This window comes from Eurosta solidaginis, chromosome 3, assembly GCF_040869045.1.
Source record: "Eurosta solidaginis isolate ZX-2024a chromosome 3, ASM4086904v1, whole genome shotgun sequence".
In the NCBI taxonomy this organism is placed as follows: Eukaryota; Metazoa; Arthropoda; class Insecta; order Diptera; family Tephritidae; genus Eurosta; species Eurosta solidaginis.
Window position 1 is genome coordinate 161,705,007 of NC_090321.1, and position 20,123 is coordinate 161,725,129.

At 35.8% G+C, this 20,123-nt stretch overlaps 2 long non-coding RNA genes across 2 annotated transcripts; both read left to right on the forward strand.

Moving 5' to 3' along the window:
• Nucleotides 1-3,467: 3,467 nt before the first annotated feature.
• On the forward strand, nucleotides 3,468-12,127 carry LOC137246721 (uncharacterized). Its single transcript, XR_010951663.1, has 3 exons — nucleotides 3,468-3,905; nucleotides 3,963-4,283; nucleotides 12,007-12,127. It is a non-coding gene; the product is annotated as an uncharacterized lncRNA (long non-coding RNA).
• A 1,130-nt stretch (nucleotides 12,128-13,257) lies between these two features.
• On the forward strand, nucleotides 13,258-13,979 carry LOC137246722 (uncharacterized). Its single transcript, XR_010951664.1, has 3 exons — nucleotides 13,258-13,357; nucleotides 13,418-13,636; nucleotides 13,694-13,979. It is a non-coding gene; the product is annotated as an uncharacterized lncRNA (long non-coding RNA).
• The last annotated feature ends 6,144 nt before the right edge of the window (nucleotides 13,980-20,123 follow it).

Here is a 20,123-nt window from a genome sequence, read left to right on the forward strand (position 1 = left end):
GTATGTATACATAAAACCAGTGCGCGGTTGCATTTTATCAGAGTTGCCAAAATAAAATTTCATTATCAGTTATTTGTGTGCAATATTTTACTTTTGGCAACTTTGTTCCATCGTCATCGTGTCGTGATCACGGTCGTTAAAAAACGAGCAATGATCGGCCGATGGTGGTCCGCAAACGCTTTGCAAAGGAGTATTGTTAGAGTACTCCAACATGAAGAAAATGGAACACGTACCCTGCAAAAATTGTTGGATTACGTGTTCAATTTTCTTTATGTTGGAGTACTCTAACAATACTACTTGGCAATGCGTTTGCGGACCACCATCAGCCGATCATTGCTCGTTTTTTAGCGACCGTGATCACGACACGATGACGATCTAGCAGAGTTGCCAAAAGTAAAATATTGCATACAAATAACTGATAATAAAATTTTACTATGGCAACTATGATAAAATGCAACCGCGCACCGGTTTTATGTATACATACTATAGTATAGAGAAATATTATTTTCTTTACTCACGCAAATGCTAAATAACATAAGAATATTCGTAGTAAAAAATATAAAAATTGTATTGCTCCTCTTCATTTACTTTCATTTTAAATTAAATTCACTCCGATAATTCTTTCCGACACAATTCCTCTTTAGTACTTTGGCATATGATCCTCTGTGGGTGCTCCATGGAGTGCTACAGTGAAAGTACTTTGGAAAGTACTCTCACGTATTTACTCTATGGAATACTCACAAACAAAGCGAGAGTGGGATCACCTACTCCTCTCCTAGGACATCGCAATGTTAATTGGAGCACATTTTTTGTATAAATACAGATTAGTTTTGGAACACTCTTATACTCCCAAAGGAGTATTCCTTACATTATTTATGGAGTACTCGCGTTTTTTGAAGGGGTTATCTAAGCAAGGAAAGGCGTTTTTTTTCACGCGCAAACGAAACGTATACGCGTGTAAAAAACACGTCTAATATTTATAAATATTGTAACGAATGTTAGCAGCACTGAGCGATGCTATCGTCTCTAAGCCGATGCTAAGCAGTGACGTGAATGCACATCAATAATTCAATCATTATGTATCTACATAAACGACACAATAACTGCGTCTACACATATGTACCATGTACGTATACGAGAAGCGGAGAGTCAATGCACAAACACATGAATATATCTGAGATACTCCTATAAGTATGCAATGAGAAAAACTATAAAATTGTGCAATTGTAGTTACAGCTGAGAAGTTTGAGAGCTGCTGGACTAGTAGATTCTGGAAGCGCCTAGAAGAAGCGAAGGTTGAAATCAAAGAGTATAAAAGGCGACAATTGTAGAGGCGCTGGAATTCAGTTTGATTTAAGTTGTCAGTTTGGTTATTAAGCCAGCTAATTGCAAAGTATAAGTGTTATTGTGAAGTACTTTAATAAAGGCCATTTTTCCATTATTCAATATTGGAGTTATTTATTCAACAGTTTAGTGATACGAACTTAGCAAAAAGGCAAATAAGAAGATTTTCAAGCAAATTCGTTACAATTGGTGTCAGAAGAGGAATTGTTGAATAAATTCCAGAAGACAACAAGAACATGGCAAAGTTAAGTGAACTGAAGATCCAGCAACTGAAGAAGGAGTTGGAGAGCCGTGGATTGAATACAAGCGGCGTTAAACTCGAACTTCAGGCACGGCTACGAGAGGCAATGGAAGCAGAAGGAATTGATGTGGACGAGTATGTCTTTTATCCTGATGGGGACGAGACAACAACAAAAATTGAAGAGAAAAACGAAACATCGCAGACAGTTACGAGCACAGACTTGAACATGATTTTGGCTGCAATATCTGCTCAAACATCGACAATGTCATCTCAACTAGAAGAACAGAAAACGTATATGTCATCACATTTGGAATCGCAGGAGACACGTTTAACATCCATGATGGAAGCACAGGAGGCACGTATTTCAGAAATCTCATCGCGAATGTCATCTCAACTGGAAGAGCAGAAGGCATATATGGCATCCCAGCTGGAATCACATGAGACACGTATTTCAGAAATGTCGACAAAGATTACATCAAAGATGGAAACACAACTGAAAGAGCAAGAGGCACGTATATCATCAAAACTCGAAGCGCGTATGAACGAGAAAATAACGCAGTTTGAAGAACAAATCGAGGCAGAGATGGATGCTTTGAGAGGTCGTATACAGGAATTGCAACTAATTCGCCCAGTTGTTTCAGCAAGCAATACGAAGGTAAAAACTCCATCTATCCGCCATTTGTTGTTTTCAGCTTGAAACCACAAGCGCAGCAACAGCAGAGTAATAAAAATTGATTTACAAATAATTTCGGATATAATAAAAACTAAATTTAAATTAAGTGTTGTGTGCGCTACGGTATTTGCATTTTATATTAATAATACATTTATATTTTCCACAAAGGAACCAAAATCAAGTAAGTTTTAATGCGATATGGGAAAAGCCATTTTCTGGGAAATCTAACATCATTTTCCCATATCGCTACACATCCATTCATTCATTTTCATTACTGGTGCTACAAAATCTGCATCGTTCATTCTGTTATATTGCTTTAATATAATTTGAGTTAATAAAAATCTATTATTTACAGGATATCGAAAATGTGTCCCCATTATCGCCAGAGGTAATTTTGCGTCAGGCAACAATCAATATTGGCAGGATTGGACACGGTAAGTCCACTGTTGTGAAAGCTATTTCCGGAGTTCAAACGAAAAGCCATTTTTTATGCAATGCCACGACAGCAGCAGCAACAACCTATCTGCCAATGCCACAACAGTCGGGCTATCCACCACAATCTGGTCCACCTGGTTGCCTCCACAACCTCAACATCCAGGCTATCCTCTACAACAACCAAGTGCACCAGGTGGTTACATGGGTCAAATGATGCCACCAACACAACCTGGACAGGCGCCAATGGCCAGTCAGCCACCCATGCCGGGTCAACCCCCAATACCCGGACGTCATGGTTATAATGTATGCTAATACAGCTAATATATTTCAAATATTACTGATTTTTATTTTTGTATTATTTTCGTTAGCAACCACCTGCACCTGGTACTGGTATATATCAACAGCCGCAACTGTAGCCCAACTCCGTTTAGATCCCGATCAGATGCCTAATCCGATAAGCGTTATCGTTGAAAATCAAAATAGCGCTGATGGTGCTTTTATTACTAATGAACAGGGTTTATTACCACCATTGGTGACCACAAAGTATGTGGTACAAGATCAGGGTAACTCCTCGCCACGTTACGTTAGGTATCGATATTCGAAATTAATTTTTTGTTTGGCAATTACATTGATCTTTCTCGTTTGCAGGCCTTTTTTTATTGCACACCTGCAACAGCTGATTTATTAAAAACAACAGTTTTGTCCTTTACACTTACCAAAGAGGATGAATACAATAAGAGCCGTCACTCGTTATTTTGTGGTGAGTATCTCGCTGGAAATTGAAAAAAATTGATGCCGAATGTTTTCTGAGAGGGACATTTTTAATTGTCTCGCATTTATCCGTAGGCCCCTTGTGCAACTGTGATTTTTGGAAGAGAATTAAATAAATTAATTAAATACAGTTGGAAAATAAACACAAATACCCCACGAAAATGTATAGAAGACATTTATAAACATCTCGCCCAAAAAAAAAGTAGCGACTACCTCTCAGTATACATCGAGTAAATGCCAAAAATATAACGAGTGACGCCTCTTATTGTATTTATTCTCTTTGCACTTACCATCTCACCAATGGCACGCACGGTTGAGGGTGAATATGAGCCACCCATTGTAAATTTTGGTGAAATGGGTCCAATTAGATGTAATCGTTGCAAGGCTAATATGCAATTTGTCGTCGTTTCCAATGTCTAATGTGTAAAGTAACAACAGATGGTAAAAAAACTCTTTCACTTTTACTTGTGTTCATTGATCCATATTTTTTCTCAACAGTGCCAACTGAATATTTCCAACATTTGGGCCACACCGGACAGCGTGTCGATAAATATGAACGTCCTGAACTTGTATTGGGTACATGAGTTTTTGTGTAAAAAATATTTGGGTACCGATAGCTCTCAAGGTAGAACTTCAACTCATATCCAACATCAATGCCTCGCATTCAATTGTGGACGCACACAGTATGGAAAAACATATTGTTGATTCCAGTGGTAGGGCCACAATTTCAAATGATGGGGCAACCATTATGAAACTATTGGATATTTTGCATCCAGCCGTAAAACTCTAGTCGACATCGCCAAATCTCAAAATGCTGAGGTAAGTTTTTTGTTATATTAGAATGTGTAGAATAAAAATGTTTCTGTAATTGATATTAGAGAAAAATTGTAAGTTTACAAACTGCGATGGTTACTAGGACATGTTTCTGAATTTCACTTCTTCATCAGCTAGCTTTTCGGGAGCTGAGCGTTGAACTCGAATCTCCAACATTCACATCAGTGCAAGCCTTTAGCTGCTAAGCCATATGAATGTCCCGTTCTTCGCTGTACAATTGGTCTCTAACGGACCGATTTTGGGCGTTACCGGTAAAATAGTACCCAAAATATTATGTAACCGAAAATCGTTACCAGTTCTTTATTCGCGATTCTGGCCAAAGTGGTAACGCTGCCACCGCCGAAAAACTCACCAATGTCTGTCGTGAAATTTAAAAGTTGGTTTTCTTCGCTTTACCCATGGCGGAACGATACAAAGAGGCAGCATGCGACAGCTGAATATAAACTTTTTTTATTTGATTTGATACAGCAACCTCCAGCGCAGTACTATTTTGACATTTGTCCATTGAATTTACAAAAACAAAGTACATGGAATTTTTATTTATGTCTGAAGGTATGTCACCATGCTGCCACCTTGTATGGTTCCGCCATGGCTTTACCGAAAATGTGTCACTCGTAGATACGAGGTTAACGAATAAACGAGACGATGTGTATATATGTACACACATGCATATGTTTTTACATAGCTATATTGTAATTTGGAAGTACATAATACAAACATATATATAATATATAGCAAGAGGCAACACTTTTTTACTATTATCTTTACTTATTTGCGCTTACAATTCTTTATTTTTCAGTTTTGCCTTTTTCTAAACAACAGCTGTTGTGGTTATTTCGAAGTAACCACCTACTTTTGTGGGTAAAAAATTATCCGGCTACTTTCGCGGATAGAATACCAAAAGGGTGTAAAAGTTTCCATATGATTTCGTTACCGTGGTGAAGAATGTTGTTACCACACTAGAATCGGGCGTAAGAGTTGCCTTTTTGTTTATATTCCTTTTGATCATCATGTAGGCACATACACTCTGTATGTAGTTTATTCCTAATGGTGTGGATATTATTTTTATGCGCGCTATTGAAAGCTTAGTAACATTTGTTCGGATTTTTTGATATTAGAGAAAAATTGTAAGTTTTCAAACGGCGATGGTTACTAGGACATGTTTCTGAATTTCACTTCTTCATCAGCTAGCTTTATCGGGAGCTGAGCGTTGAACTCGAATCTCCAACATTCACATCAGTGCAAGCCTTTAGCCGCTAAGCCATATGAATGTCCCCTTGTTCGCTGTACAATTGGTCTCTAACGCCCCGATTCTAGTGTGGTAACAACATTCTTTACCACGGTAACGAAATCATGTGGAAACTTTTACACCCTTTTGGTATTCTATCCGCGAAAGTAGCCGGATAATTTTTTACCCACAAAAGTAGGTGGTTACATCGAAATAACCAAACAACAGCTGTTGTTTAGAAAAAGGCAAAACTGAAAAATAAAGAATTGTAAGCGCAAATAAGTAAAGATAATAGTAAAATAGTGTTGCCTCTTGCTATATATTATATATTTGTTTACATTATGTACTTTCACAGAATAAATTACAATATAACTACGTAAAATCTTATGCATGTATGTACATATATACACATCGTTTCGTTTATTTGTTAACCTCGTATCTACGAGTGACACATTTTCGGTAAAGCCATGGCGGAACCATACAAGGTGACTGCATGGTGACATACCTACAAACATAAATAAAAATTCCATGTACTTTGTTTTTGTAAATTCGATGGACGAATGTCAAAATCTAACTGCGCCGGAAGTTGATGTATCAAATCAAATAAAAAAGTTTATATTCAGCTGTCGCATGCTCCCATTTTGTATCGTTCCGCCATGGATAAAGCGAAGAAAACCAACTTTTAAATTTCGCCACAGACATTGGTGAGTTTTTCGATGATGACAGCGTTACCACTTTGGCCAGAATTGCGAATAAAAGAACTGGAAACGATTTTCGGTTACATAATGTTCTGGGGACTATTTTACCGGTAACGCTCAGAATCGGCCCGTAAGAGTTGCCTTTTTGTTTATATTCCTTTTGATCACCATGTAGGCACATACACTCTGTATGTAGTTTATTCCTAATGGTGTTGATATGATTTTTAGGCGCGCTTTTGAAAGCTTAGTAACATTTGTTCGGATTTTTACAGTTTTTGTTTTTAATACTTCCGCTGTTACTATTATATCAATATGATCATATGTATTTATTAGCGAGCTTTGCTCATATTGCTTTATACAATGGTTTTTGTAATTGATATTAGAGAAAAATTGTAATTTTACAAACGGCGATGGTTACTAGGACATGTTTCTGAATTTCAATTCTTCATCAGCTAGCTTTTCGGGAGCTGAGCATTGAACTCGAATCTCCAACATTCACATCAGTGCAAGCCTTTAGCTGCTAAGCCATATGAATGTCCCGTTGTTAGCTGTACAATTGGTCTCTAAGAGTTGCCTTTTTGTTTATATTCCTTTTGATCACCATGTAGGCACATACACTCTGTATTTAGTTTATTCCTAATGGTGTGGATATGATTTTTAGGCGCGCTTTTGAAAGCTTAGTAACATTTGTTCGGATTTTTACAGTATTTGTTTTTAATACTTTCGTTGTTACTATTATATCAATATGATCATATGTATTTAATTAGCGAGCTTTGCTCATATTGCTGTTGTAATTGATATTAGAGAAAAATTGTAAGTTTACAAACCAAGGCTTCAACGCCCAGCTCCCGAAAAGCTAGCTGATGAAGAAGTGAAATTCAGAAACATGGCCTAGTAACCATCGCCGTTTGTAAACTTACAATTTTTCTCTAATATCAATTACAAAAACCATTGTATAAAGCAATATGAGCAAAGCTCGCTAATTAAGTACATATGATTATATTGATATAATAGTAACAGCGGCAGTATTAAAAACAAATTCTGTAAAAATCCGAACATATGTTACTAAGCTTTCAAAAGCGCGCCTAAAAATCATATCCACACCATTAGGAATAAACTACATACAGAGTGTATGTGCCTACATGGTGATCAAAAGGAATATAAACAAAAAGGCAACTCTTAGAGACCAATTGTACAGCGAACAACGGGACATTCATATGGCTTAGCAGCTACAGGCTTGCACTGATGTGAATGTTGGAGATACGAGTTCAACGCTCAGCTCCCGAAAAGCTAGCTGATGAAGAAGTGAAATTCAGAAACATGTTCTAGTAACCATCACCGTTTGTAAACTTACAATTTCAATACGTACTTCAGCATTGTCACGCTCAGCCTTGAATTCCAATTCTATATTTAAAATTGCGATTTTATATTTTTTGTATGACGTTAGATCCACCAAAGAAAAGTACAGCGCCCACAACCATTTTAGAAAAGAAATCTTTTTTTTGATGAATAACCCTACAAGAATACTGACTATCATATGACTATCATCTGATTGTCAGCAATGTCAACCTAACGATCAGCGCCTCATACAAACTTTCTATCACAAACTTAAGGGGACTTGCGCAAATGTGATGTAAACAAGTGTGTACGTGTGAGTTTTTGTCTCCTTCTTATACACCAACATGGCCTACTGATTAAGTATATAGCCGTACTGCTCACTCTCATTCCTTTTCCTGGATCAGTGCCGACACTCTAACTATCAAAAAGTGTCATAAATGATAGTTTACTGTAGATATCAGGTTTGACTGTTATACTATCATAAATGACCATTGCTATATTCCGCCAAAAATGAAACAATGCTTTTTGCTTTTTATTTACTTTATTTCATTACGTTTTTAATTTTGTACGTGATAAAAGCATACGTGTTTATTTGTTTAAAATAAATAGTTTTATAAGAATTCGAGTTCAGAATGTTCAATTTAAATTCAGAAAATAACAAAACAACAGAAGAGCGCTTACCTCATGCGGAAACACATTTAAAAATGAATCACCACTAACCACTATTATTTTTCGCGTATCAATTTTTTGAGTGCGCCCCCATACATTCCGACAGCTTTTGGTATTTTTTAATATTATTTTCGATTTTTTTTCTTTTAGCATGGAGCTTTGAAATGCTCTCTTTTTCACTTTTTAAACTTATTTTTTATATGGTTTTCGTCGGTTGAAAATGGCGGAATTTAAAAAATAACAAAACAACCGTGATAATCATTTGATTGTCATATGACAGTCAGTAGTGACAACTTGATTAAATCGGATAAACTGTTCTCGCATACATAAAATTCCGTTGAGAATTACGTATCTGTCTCACATGCATAATGATATCTGCTGTATGTTCTTTTGTTCTGTACCAGGTGTCCGAAGCTTTCCCAGTTTGAGTCCTTTTTCATGATTATAGGCTGTTGTTGGGAACATGCGGACATGCGCGAGCGATCAAAGGAACATACATAAATTTTAGTATCAATGTTTACGTCATCGCAGGACCAGCAGTGTCAATTACAAGTGTGAGTGTATTAGTAAAACTATCAGCGTTTCTTTTAGGGAAGTTTGGAGGATATTGCTGTGGCAGCGCATTTTTCCAATAAAGCCCGTTGTTGTTCCTTTGATTGGCGCTTCGACATGTTTATGAACGCTCAGCTCCCGAAAAGCTAGCTGATGAAGAAGTGAAATTCAGAAACATGTCCTAGTAACCATCGCCGTTTGTAGACTTACAATTTTTCTCTAATATCAATTACAAAAACCATTGTATAAAGCAGGCATGCTTAACGAACGAAACGATATCATTTCATTACGATAATCAACGTTAATAAACGGCACGAAGTCACTTCGTTTCGTTTATTAACGTTAAGATCGTCAAATTAACGTTAATTTCGCGTTCTTAACGTTAATAAACGAAACGAAATGACTTCGTTTCGTTTATTAACGTTGATTATCGTAACGAAATGATATTGTTTCGTTCGTTAAGCATGCCTGGTATAAAGCAATATGAGCAAAGCTCGCTAATTAAATACATATGATCATTTGATATAATAGTAACAGCGGAAGTATTAAAAACAAATACTGTAAAAATCCGAACAAATGTAACTAAGCTTTAAAAAGCGCGCCTAAAAATCATATCCACACCATTAGGAATAAACTACGTACAGAGTGTATATGCCTACATGGTGATCAAAAGGAATATAAACAAAAAGGCAACTCTTAGAGACCAATTGTACAGCGAACAATGGGACATTCATATGGCTTAGCAGCTAAAGGCTTGCACTGATATGAATGTTGGAGATTCGAGTTCAACGCTCAGCTCCCGAAAAGCTAGCTGATGAAGAAGTGAAATTCAGAAACATGTCCTAGTAACCATCGCCGTTTGTAAACTTACAATTTTTCTCTAATATCAATTACAAAAGCCATTGTATAAAGCAATATGAGCAAAGCTCGCTAATTAAATACATATGATCATATTGATATAATAGTAACAGCAGAAGTATTAAAAACAAATACTGTAAAAATCCGAAAAAATGTTACTAAGCTTTCAAAAGTGCGCCTAAAAATCATATCCACACCATTAGGAATAAACTACATACAGAGTGTATGTGCCTACATGGTGATAAAAAGGAATATAAACAAAAAGGCAACTCTTACGCCCCGATTCTGAGCGTTACCGGTAAAATAGTTCCCAGAACATTATGTAACCGAATATCGTTACCAGTTCTTTTATTCGCGATTCTGGCCCAAGTGATAACGCAGTCATCACCTAAAAACTCACCAGTGTCTGTGGAGAAATTTAAAAGGTAGTTTTCTTCGCTTTCACGGTTGCCACTTTGGTCCATTTGGACCAAAAATGGTCCCTTCAAACCCCATTTGGTCCGCTGGTCCCTTTTCTTCAATTTTGGTCCTTTTTAGGCAGTAGCCACGATTGGTACTTTTCTTTCTTTTTCACTCAGGTGAAAATTCACAATATTGCCCAAAAACTCGCCACAGTTTCGTTAGCCCCCATATAATTTTGAATATACTTCAATGGAACTCTCACCATAAAAAATTGCTCAGTCAGTAAAATGTACCAGAACAATAACATTTCACCTAGGATATAATTTATGCCAGGCATTAAAAAGAAAAGTGTTGGCAAACACATTGTCGTTAATTGTTGATGAAATAACCAACTAATAAAAAAAAACTCGTTTTTTATAATAATATTAATAACGGCTAGATATTTCGGTCGGTTATACAGCACTATGTAAAATATATGAATATAAAAATTGCTTCTCGCCTAGCATAGCTTATAGCGAGCAATCTGCCGTGAGCCTCACACTTTCAAAACTTATATAAACAAATTCTATGCATTACTTCTCGTTTGACACTTTGATATTTAAATCTTTCTCACCCAGCTGAATGATTTCAAGGAATTCCAGGACTATTGTGGTGTTAAGCCACGCAAGGTAGTTGAAAACTAAGTATCTTGACACAAGAAATATTTTAACTCGAATACAGAAGGAAAAAAATGCAAAAGATATTTGATTTCGGAAGAAATGTTTTGTATAAAATTATTCCCGTAGGTGCTAGCAGAACCCCTGAGACCTGGGATCAAAACTCACACTTACTGAATCTAGGCTCTTATATGAAGTTTAAACAGCAAGGGAAAAAGTAATCATCTATAAAAATAGCCTAGTTTCATTTATGATTTACTACATACCACATACATAGTTCGGCAACATCAGAACGCAAATTTTGAACCGTTTCTTACTAAAACCTAGCTGCACTATAAATTTTATTTCATTGCAATCAACAACATAATTCCAGAACCAAGAGCTTTGTGACCAAAACTATGTTCACAACGTTTGGTTGGTGGAGGACATAAACTTATCCTATGTCAAAATATATTATCATTTTTGGTTGCATGCACATATATTTGTTTTTTCAGCTTGAATTAAAGAAAAGTCTTCACTATGTTTAGTAAAATTTTATATGGAAACATCCTAAAATTTTGTGTTTTATACTAATATAATAAAACAAAAATTTGGTCCTTTTTTTCGATGAATTTTGGTCCCAAATGAAAACATGGTGTGGCAACCGTGTTCGCTTTACCGAAAATGTCTCACTTGTAGATACGAGGTTAACGAATGAACGGAACGATGTGTATATGCATATTATGCATGATAAGTTTATACATAGGTATATTCTAATTTATTCTGTGAAAGTACATAATGTAAACAAATATGTATAGCAATAGAAAACACTCTTTTACTATTATCTTTACTTATTTGGGCTTACAATTCTTTATTTTTCAGTTTTGCCTTTTTTTAAACAACAGCTGTTGTGAGGTTATTTCGATGTAACCACCTACTTTTGTGGGTAAAAAATTATCCGGTTAATTTCGCGGGTAGAATACCAAAAGGGTGTAAAAGTTGCCACATGACTTCGTTACCGTGGTGAAGAATGTTGTTACCACACTAGAATCGGGGCGTTAGAGACCAATTGTACAGCGAACAACGGGACATTCATATGGCTTAGCAACTAAAGGCTTGCACTGATGTGAATGTTCGAGATTCGAGTTCAACCCTCAGCTCCCGAAAAGCTAGCTGATGAAGAAGTGAAATTCAGAAACATGTCCCAGTAACCATCGCCGTTTGTAAACTTACAATTTTTCTCTAATATCAATTACAAAAACCATTGTATAAAGCAATATGAGAAAAGCTCGCTAATTAAATACATATAAAAATGTTTCTCTTATCAGGTCGGCGATGGCACCACTTCAGTAGTACTTTAAGCATGTGAAATCTTAAAACAAGTTAAGCCATATGTTGAGGAAGGCGTGCGTGCACGTATCGTCATTAAAGCTATACGCAAAGCATTACAATTACCCTTCAAAAAACGCGAGTACTCCATAAATAGTGTAAGGAATACTCCTTTGGGAGTATAAGAGTGTTCCAAAACTAATCTGTATTCATACAAAAAATGTGCCCCAATTAACATTGCGATGTCCTAGGAGAGGAGTAGGTGATCCCACTCTCGCTTTGTTTGTGAGTAATCCATAGAGTACATACGTAAGAGTACTTTCCAAAGTACTTTCACTGTAGTACTCCATGGAGCACCCACAGAGGATCATATGCCAAAGTACTAAAGAGGAATTGTGTCGGAAAGAATTATCGGAGTGAATTTAATTTAAAAGGAAAGTAAATGAAGAGGGGCAATACAACTTTTATATTTTATACTACGAATATTCTTATGTTATTTAGCATTTGCGTGAATAAAGAAACTAATATTTCTCTATACTATAGTATGTATACATAAAACCAGTGCGCTGTTGCATTTTATCTGAGTTGGTATAGTAAAATCTCATTATCACCCTGCAAAAATTCTTGGATTACGTGTTCCAATTTCTTCATGTTGGAGTACTCTAACAATACTCCTTTGCAATGCGTTTGCGGACCACAATCAGCCGATCATTGCTCGTTTTTTAACGCCAGTGATCACAACACGATGACGATCGAACAAAGTTGCCAAAAGTAAAATGTTGCATGCAAATAACTGATAATAAAATTTTACTTTGGCAACTCTTATAAAATGCAATAGCGCACTGGTTTTATGTATACATATTATATTAGTTTCTTTATTCACGCAAATGCTAAATAACATAAGAATATTCGTAGTATAAAATATAAAAGTTATATTGCCCCTCTTCATTTACTTTCATTTTAAATTAAATTCACTTCGATAATTCTTTCCGACACAATTCCTCTTTAGTACTTTGGCATATGATCCTCTGTGGGTGCTCCATGGAGTGCTACAGTGAAAGTACCTTGGAAAGTACTCTCACGTATGTACTCTATGGAATACTCACAAAAAAAGCGAGAGTGGGATCACCTACTCCTCTCCTAGGACATCGCAATGTTAATTGGAGCACATTTTTTGTATGAATACAGATTAGATTTGGAGCAGTCCTATACTCCCAAAGGAGTATTCCTTACATTATTTATAGGATATGATGGTGCTTTTATTACTAATGAACAGGGTTTATTACCACCATTGGTGACCACAAAATATGTGGTACAAGATCAGGGTAACTCCTCGCCACGTTACGTTAGGTATCGATATTCGAAATTAATTTTTTGTTTGGCAATTACATTGATCTTTCTCGTTTGCAGGCCTTTTTTTATTGCATACCTGCAACAGCTGATTTATTAAAAACAACAGTTTTGTCCTTTACACTTACCATCTCGCCAATGGCACTCACGGTTGAGGGTGAATATGAGCCACCCATTGTAAATTTTGGTGAAATGGGTCCAATTAGATGTAATCGTTGCAAGGCTAATATGCAATTTGTCGTCGTTTCCAATGTCTAATGTGTAAAGTAACAACAGATGGTAAAAAAACTCTTTCACTTTTACTTGTGTTCATTGATCCATATTTTTTCTCAACAGTGCCAACTGAATATTTCCAACATTTGAGCCACACCGGACAGCGTGTCGATAAATATGAACGTCCTGAACTTGTATTGGGTACATGAGTTTTTGTGTAAAAAATATTTGGGTACCGATAGCTCTCAAGGTAGAACCTCAACTCATATCCAACATCAATGCCTCGCATTCAATTGTGGACGCAAACAGTATGGCAAAACATATTGTTGATTCCAGTGGTAGGGCCACAATATCAAATGATGGGGCAACCATTATGAAACTATTGGATATTGTGCATCCAGCCGTAAAACTCTAGTCGACATCGCCAAATCTCAAAATGCAGAGGTAAGTTTTTTGTTATATTAGAATGTGTAGAATAAAAATGTTTCTGTAATTGATATTAGAGAAAAATTGTAAGTTTACAAACTGCGATGGTTACTAGGACATGTTTCTGAATTTCACTTCTTCATCAGCTAGCTTTTCGGGAGCTGAGGGTTGAACTCGAATCTCCAACATTCACATCAGTGCAAGCCTTTAGCTGCTAAGCCATATGAATGTCCCGTTCTTCGCTGTACAATTGGTCTCTAATGGACCGATTTTGAGCGTTACCGGTAAAATAGTACCCAGAATATTATGTAACCGAAAATCGTTACCAGTTCTTTTATTCGCGATTCTGGCCAAAGTGGTAACGCTGCCAGCGCCGAAAAACTCACCAATGTCTGTGGTGAAATTTAAAAGTTGGTTTTCTTCGCTTTACCCATGGCGGAACGATACAAAGAGGCAGCATGCGACAGCTGAATATAAACTTTTTTTATTTGATTTGATACAGCAACCTCCAGCGCAGTACTATTTTGACATTTGTCCATTGAATTTACAAAAACAAAGTACATGGAATTTTTATTTATGTCTGAAGGTATGTCACCATGCTGCCACCTTGTATGGTTCCGCCATGGCTTTACCGAAAATGTGTCACTCGTAGATACGAGGTTAACGAATAAACGAGACGATGTGTATATATGTACACACATGCATATGTTTTTACATAGCTATATTGTAATTTGGAAGTACATAATACAAACATATATATAATATATAGCAAGAGGCAACACTTTTTTACTATTATCTTTACTTATTTGCGCTTACAATTCTTTATTTTTCAGTTTTGCCTTTTTCTAAACAACAGCTGTTGTGGTTATTTCGAAGTAACCACCTACTTTTGTGGGTAAAAAATTATCCGGCTACTTTCGCGGATAGAATACCAAAAGGGTGTAAAAGTTTCCATATGATTTCGTTACCGTGGTGAAGAATGTTGTTACCACACTAGAATCGGGCGTAAGAGTTGCCTTTTTGTTTATATTCCTTTTGATCACCATGTAGGCACATACACTCTGTATGTAGTTTATTCCTAATGGTGTTGATATGATTTTTAGGCGCGCTTTTGAAAGCTTAGTAACATTTGTTCGGATTTTTACAGTTTTTGTTTTTAATACTTCCGCTGTTACTATTATATCAATATGATCATATGTATTTATTAGCGAGCTTTGCTCATATTGCTTTATACAATGGTTTTTGTAATTGATATTAGAGAAAAATTGTAATTTTACAAACGGCGATGGTTACTAGGACATGTTTCTGAATTTCAATTCTTCATCAGCTAGCTTTTCGGGAGCTGAGCATTGAACTCGAATCTCCAACATTCACATCAGTGCAAGCCTTTAGCTGCTAAGCCATATGAATGTCCCGTTGTTAGCTGTACAATTGGTCTCTAAGAGTTGCCTTTTTGTTTATATTCCTTTTGATCACCATGTAGGCACATACACTCTGTATTTAGTTTATTCCTAATGGTGTGGATATGATTTTTAGGCGCGCTTTTGAAAGCTTAGTAACATTTGTTCGGATTTTTACAGTATTTGTTTTTAATACTTTCGTTGTTACTATTATATCAATATGATCATATGTATTTAATTAGCGAGCTTTGCTCATATTGCTGTTGTAATTGATATTAGAGAAAAATTGTAAGTTTACAAACCAAGGCTTCAACGCCCAGCTCCCGAAAAGCTAGCTGATGAAGAAGTGAAATTCAGAAACATGGCCTAGTAACCATCGCCGTTTGTAAACTTACAATTTTTCTCTAATATCAATTACAAAAACCATTGTATAAAGCAATATGAGCAAAGCTCGCTAATTAAGTACATATGATTATATTGATATAATAGTAACAGCGGCAGTATTAAAAACAAATTCTGTAAAAATCCGAACATATGTTACTAAGCTTTCAAAAGCGCGCCTAAAAATCATATCCACACCATTAGGAATAAACTACATACAGAGTGTATGTGCCTACATGGTGATCAAAAGGAATATAAACAAAAAGGCAACTCTTAGAGACCAATTGTACAGCGAACAACGGGACATTCATATGGCTTAGCAGCTACAGGCTTGCACTGATGTGAATGTTGGAGATACGAGTTCAACGCTCAGCTCCCGAAAAGCTAGCTGATGAAGAAGTGAAATTCAGAAACATGTTCTAGTAACCATCACCGTTTGTAAACTTACAATTTCAATACGTACTTCAGCATTGTCACGCTCAGCCTTGAATTCCAATTCTATATTTAAAATTGCGATTTTATATTTTTTGTATGACGTTAGATCCACCAAAGAAAAGTACAGCGCCCACAACCATTTTAGAAAAGAAATCTTTTTTTTGATGAATAACCCTACAAGAATACTGACTATCATATGACTATCATCTGATTGTCAGCAATGTCAACCTAACGATCAGCGCCTCATACAAACTTTCTATCACAAACTTAAGGGGACTTGCGCAAATGTGATGTAAACAAGTGTGTACGTGTGAGTTTTTGTCTCCTTCTTATACACCAATATGGCCTACTGATTAAGTATATAGCCGTACTGCTCACTCTCATTCCTTTTCCTGGATCAGTGCCGACACTCTAACTATCAAAAAGTGTCATAAATGATAGTTTACTGTAGATATCAGGTTTGACTGTTATACTATCATAAATGACCATTGCTATATTCCGCCAAAAATGAAACAATGCTTTTTGCTTTTTATTTACTTTATTTCATTACGTTTTTAATTTTGTACGTGATAAAAGCATACGTGTTTATTTGTTTAAAATAAATAGTTTTATAAGAATTCGAGTTCAGAATGTTCAATTTAAATTCAGAAAATAACAAAACAACAGAAGAGCGCTTACCTCATGCGGAAACACATTTAAAAATGAATCACCACTAACCACTATTATTTTTCGCGTATCAATTTTTTGAGTGCGCCCCCATACATTCCGACAGCTTTTGGTATTTTTTAATATTATTTTCGATTTTTTTTCTTTTAGCATGGAGCTTTGAAATGCTCTCTTTTTCACTTTTTAAACTTATTTTTTATATGGTTTTCGTCGGTTGAAAATGGCGGAATTTAAAAAATAACAAAACAACCGTGATAATCATTTGATTGTCATATGACAGTCAGTAGTGACAACTTGATTAAATCGGATAAACTGTTCTCGCATACATAAAATTCCGTTGAGAATTACGTATCTGTCTCACATGCATAATGATATCTGCTGTATGTTCTTTTGTTCTGTACCAGGTGTCCGAAGCTTTCCCAGTTTGAGTCCTTTTTCATGATTATAGGCTGTTGTTGGGAACATGCGGACATGCGCGAGCGATCAAAGGAACATACATAAATTTTAGTATCAATGTTTACGTCATCGCAGGACCAGCAGTGTCAATTACAAGTGTGAGTGTATTAGTAAAACTATCAGCGTTTCTTTTAGGGAAGTTTGGAGGATATTGCTGTGGCAGCGCATTTTTCCAATAAAGCCCGTTGTTGTTCCTTTGATTGGCGCTTCGACATGTTTATGAACGCTCAGCTCCCGAAAAGCTAGCTGATGAAGAAGTGAAATTCAGAAACATGTCCTAGTAACCATCGCCGTTTGTAGACTTACAATTTTTCTCTAATATCAATTACAAAAACCATTGTATAAAGCAGGCATGCTTAACGAACGAAACGATATCATTTCATTACGATAATCAACGTTAATAAACGGCACGAAGTCACTTCGTTTCGTTTATTAACGTTAAGATCGTCAAATTAACGTTAATTTCGCGTTCTTAACGTTAATAAACGAAACGAAATGACTTCGTTTCGTTTATTAACGTTGATTATCGTAACGAAATGATATTGTTTCGTTCGTTAAGCATGCCTGGTATAAAGCAATATGAGCAAAGCTCGCTAATTAAATACATATGATCATTTGATATAATAGTAACAGCGGAAGTATTAAAAACAAATACTGTAAAAATCCGAACAAATGTAACTAAGCTTTAAAAAGCGCGCCTAAAAATCATATCCACACCATTAGGAATAAACTACGTACAGAGTGTATATGCCTACATGGTGATCAAAAGGAATATAAACAAAAAGGCAACTCTTAGAGACCAATTGTACAGCGAACAATGGGACATTCATATGGCTTAGCAGCTAAAGGCTTGCACTGATATGAATGTTGGAGATTCGAGTTCAACGCTCAGCTCCCGAAAAGCTAGCTGATGAAGAAGTGAAATTCAGAAACATGTCCTAGTAACCATCGCCGTTTGTAAACTTACAATTTTTCTCTAATATCAATTACAAAAGCCATTGTATAAAGCAATATGAGCAAAGCTCGCTAATTAAATACATATGATCATATTGATATAATAGTAACAGCAGAAGTATTAAAAACAAATACTGTAAAAATCCGAAAAAATGTTACTAAGCTTTCAAAAGTGCGCCTAAAAATCATATCCACACCATTAGGAATAAACTACATACAGAGTGTATGTGCCTACATGGTGATAAAAAGGAATATAAACAAAAAGGCAACTCTTACGCCCCGATTCTGAGCGTTACCGGTAAAATAGTTCCCAGAACATTATGTAACCGAATATCGTTACCAGTTCTTTTATTCGCGATTCTGGCCCAAGTGATAACGCAGTCATCACCTATAAACTCACCAGTGTCTGTGGAGAAATTTAAAAGGTAGTTTTCTTCGCTTTCACGGTTGCCACTTTGGTCCATTTGGACCAAAAATGGTCCCTTCAAACCCCATTTGGTCCGCTGGTCCCTTTTCTTCAATTTTGGTCCTTTTTAGGCAGTAGCCACGATTGGTACTTTTCTTTCTTTTTCACTCAGGTGAAAATTCACAATATTGCCCAAAAACTCGCCACAGTTTCGTTAGCCCCCATATAATTTTGAATATACTTCAATGGAACTCTCACCATAAAAAATTGCTCAGTCAGTAAAATGTACCAGAACAATAACATTTCACCTAGGATATAATTTATGCCAGGCATTAAAAAGAAAAGTGTTGGCAAACACATTGTCGTTAATTGTTGATGAAATAACCAACTAATAAAAAAAAACTCGTTTTTTATAATAATATTAATAACGGCTAGATATTTCGGTCGGTTATACAGCACTATGTAAAATATATGAATATAAAAATTGCTTCTCGCCTAGCATAGCTTATAGCGAGCAATCTGCCGTGAGCCTCACACTTTCAAAACTTATATAAACAAATTCTATGCATTACTTCTCGTTTGACACTTTGATATTTAAATCTTTCTCACCCAGCTGAATGATTTCAAGGAATTCCAGGACTATTGTGGTGTTAAGCCACGCAAGGTAGTTGAAAACTAAGTATCTTGACACAAGAAATATTTTAACTCGAATACAGAAGGAAAAAAAATGCAAAAGATATTTGATTTCGGAAGAAATGTTTTGTATAAAATTATTCCCGTAGGTGCTAGCAGAACCCCTGAGACCTGGGATCAAAACTCACACTTACTGAATCTAGGCTCTTATATGAAGTTTAAACAGCAAGGGAAAAAGTAATCATCTATAAAAATAGCCTAGTTTCATTTATGATTTACTACATACCACATACATAGTTCGGCAACATCAGAACGCAAATTTTGAACCGTTTCTTACTAAAACCTAGCTGCACTATAAATTTTATTTCATTGCAATCAACAACATAATTCCAGAACCAAGAGCTTTGTGACCAAAACTATGTTCACAACGTTTGGTTGGTGGAGGACATAAACTTATCCTATGTCAAAATATATTATCATTTTTGGTTGCATGCACATATATTTGTTTTTTCAGCTTGAATTAAAGAAAAGTCTTCACTATGTTTAGTAAAATTTTATATGGAAACATCCTAAAATTTTGTGTTTTATACTAATATAATAAAACAAAAATTTGGTCCTTTTTTTCGATGAATTTTGGTCCCAAATGAAAACATGGTGTGGCAACCGTGTTCGCTTTACCGAAAATGTCTCACTTGTAGATACGAGGTTAACGAATGAACGGAACGATGTGTATATGCATATTATGCATGATAAGTTTATACATAGGTATATTCTAATTTATTCTGTGAAAGTACAT